A 3,359-nucleotide genomic window follows, 5' to 3' on the forward strand; every position below is an offset into this window, starting at 1 on the left:
CGGCTGAGGAGCAGTGAGGCTCCGGCTGCGGTGAGTGAGGGGGGACCCAAGCCTACAAAGAGCTTTGGTAAGCACTTGCTGCCCCGGCGTAAGGAGGGGGAGGACATAGATACCTTCCTGACGGCCTTTGAGAATGCCTGCGAGCTGCACAGGGTTGACCCTGCAGACAGGATCGCAGTTCTCACCCACTTACTGGACTCCACAGCCGTGGAGGTGTACAGCCGACTGAAAGGGGCGGAGGCAGGGGACTACGAACTGTTCAAACAGGCCCTGCTCCGCGAGTTAGGTCTGACTCCTGAGGTGTACCGGAAAAAGTTCCAGAGCCAGTGTAAAACCCATGAGGTCACATACCTACAACTGGTCAACCGGGCGCAGGGGTATGCCCGCAAGTGGACAGCTGGTGCCCAAACTAAAGAGGACCTGCTTGACCTATTCATACTGGAGCACCTGTACGAGCAGTGCCTGTCCGACTTGAGGCTGTGGTTGATGGACCAGAAGCTGGAGAACCCACAGCACGCAGGCCAGCTGGCCGACCAATTTGTGGACAGTCGGGCAGGGGATGGCAGGGAGGAGTCTCGAAGGAGCAGGCCTGCCTCAACGCAGAGAGAGAGTCATCATGGGACCTCCCAAAGGGGGCCTATGGAGAACCCCCCCAAAAGTGGAACCTCCAGCGTCAGGTCCCTCCGACCCACTCAAGGGGACCCACGAGACATGGGCTGCTATCGCTGTGGCCAACGAGGCCACATACAGGCCCAGTGCCCCAAGCTCAGGGACAGACCAAGCAGACCCAACCCGCAGAGGGTGGACTGGGTAAAAACCCAATGGGAGGAGGGACTACATTCCCAGGAAAGGGGGGCTGGCAACATACCACCTGTGGATGCTCCAGGCTCCGGGTTTTTGGTTTACCGGGCGGGTGCGGGGCTGCCCCTCCGGAAAGAGTGCATTGTTTCCCTGGAGGTAGATGGGAGGAAGGTCACTGGGTACTGGGACACGGGCGCAGAAGTGACGCTGGCCCGACCCGAGGTAGTGGCCTCAGATCGGATGGTGCCTGACACCTACCTGACCCTGATGGGCGTGGGCGGGACCCCATTCAAGGTGCCCGTGGCAAGGGTACACCTGAAATGGGGGGCCAAGGAGGGCCCCAAGGATGTGGTGGTACACCGATATTTGCCCACTGACGTGTTAATGGGAGGGGACCTCGAGGACTGGCCTAGTAACACCCAGAGTGCCCTGGCCGTGACTCGTAGTCAGAGTCGGCAAAGGGCACTGCACCCCGACAACGGGGAAGGTACTCGACCCGAGGTGCAGGACCCTAACCCAGGGAGCGGGGAACGCCCAGGGGCACGGTTCAGAGAGGCTGCGGCCACAGACCCAGCCAGCAAGAGAGAGCTGGTCCCCATTCCTGTCCCAGCTGCTGAGTTCCAGGCCGAGTTGCAGAAAGATCCCTCCTTGCGGAAGCCCAGGGACCGGGCTGACCTTAGTGCGGTACAGACCATGAGGAGAGGTTGCAAGGAGAGGTTCCTGTGGGAGAACGGGTTCCTGTACCGAGAATGGGCTCCCCCAGGGGAAGTAGAGTCATGGGGGATCAGGAGGCAGCTAGTGGTCCCCCAGAAGTTTCGCCACAAGCTGCTGTACCTGGCCCATGACATCCCTCTCGCAGGGCACCAGGGAATCCGGTGCTCCAGGAAGAGGCTGTTACAGAACTTTTACTGGCCTGGGGTCTTTACCCATGTCCGACAGTACTGCCAATCCTGTGACCCCTGCCAGAGGGTGGGGAAGGCCCGGGACAAGGGGAAAGCAGCTTTGAGGCCTTTACTCATCATAGAAGAACCTTTCCAGAAGGTGGCCATGGACATAGTGGGACCCCTCAGCAAGACGACCCGGTCAGGGAAGAAATACATCCTGGTGGTGGTGGATTTTGCCACTCGCTACCCCGAGGCGGTGGCCTTGTCCTCTATCGAAGCAGACACAGTGGCAGATGCGCTGCTGACAATTTTCAGCTGGGTGGGGTTCCCCAAGGAGGTCTTAACGGATCGGGGTCCAACTTCATGTCTGCCCTGCTCTGGTCCTTATGGCAGAAATGTGGGGTCCAGCACAACTGGGCCTCTGCGTATCACCCCCAGTCCAACGGGCTGGTGGAAAGGTTCAACGGGACACTGAAGATGATGCTAAAAACATTTATGAACCAGCACCCGCAGGATTGGGACAAGTACTTACCTCTCTTGCTGTTCGCGTACAGGGAGGTACCCCAGGAATCTACAGGGTTTTCACCTTTTGAACTGTTGTATGGAAGGTGGGTAAGGAGGCCCCTAGACCTGATGAGGGACGAATGGGAGGGGAAGGGCGCTCCCGAGGGAGAGTCAGTGGTGGAGTATGTCCTGACCTTCCGGGAAAGACTGGCTGAGCTCATGGGCCTGGCCAGGGAGAATCTGGCCCGAGCCCAGAGGAGACAGAAGGTATGGTATGACCGCACGGCACGGGCCCGTGCCTTCGCCACCGGGGATCAGGTGATGGTTCTCATCCCCATGAGGAGAAACAAACTCCAGGCCGCCTGGGAAGGGCCCTTCAAGGTTATCAAGCAACTGAATGAGGTAAACTGTGGTGGAGCTGTCAAACCGGGCACATCACTGTCGGGTGTACCATGTGAACATGATGAAACCATACTATGACAGGGGGAATGTGGTGTTGGCCATGTGTGGACATTGGGAGGGACAGGGAGATGACCCCTTAGTGGATCTATTCCCTGGGACAAAAGCTGGTTCCCCCCTGGAGGCGATGCCCCTCTCTGATCAGCTGACCCCGGGCCAGCACGCTGAGATCAGGGGGGTGCTGCATCTATACCGACAGCTGTTTTCCAGCCAGCCTGGACGCACTAATTTGACTGTCCACCGGGTGGAGACCGGGTCACATCCCCCTATAAGATGCTCCCCTTTTCGGGTCACTGGTAAAACTGCCCAGGATCTTGAAAGAGAGGTCAGGGACATGCTGGCTTTGGGGGTGATCCAGCCGTCTTCCAGCCCTTGGGCTTCACCAGTGGTGCTGGTCCCCAAGAAGGATGGGTCAATCCAGTTCTGTGTGGACTATCAAAAGCTCAATGCCATCACCATATCTGATGCCTACCCCATGCCCAGGCCTGATGAGCTCCTAGACAAGCCGGGAGGTGCTCAGTACCTCACCACTATGGATCTTACAAAGGGCTACTGGCAAGTGCCGCTGGACGCAGATGCCAGGCTGAAATCGGCCTTTATCACCCCTCTGGGGCTCTACGAGTTTCTGACCCTGCCCTTCGGCCTCAAGGGAGCGCCGGCCACCTTCCAGCACCTGGTGGATCAGCGACTGAGGGGGATGGAGAGTTTTGC

This window comes from Gopherus evgoodei, chromosome 10 (assembly GCF_007399415.2).
Source record: "Gopherus evgoodei ecotype Sinaloan lineage chromosome 10, rGopEvg1_v1.p, whole genome shotgun sequence".
NCBI classification, from domain to species: domain Eukaryota; kingdom Metazoa; phylum Chordata; order Testudines; family Testudinidae; genus Gopherus; species Gopherus evgoodei.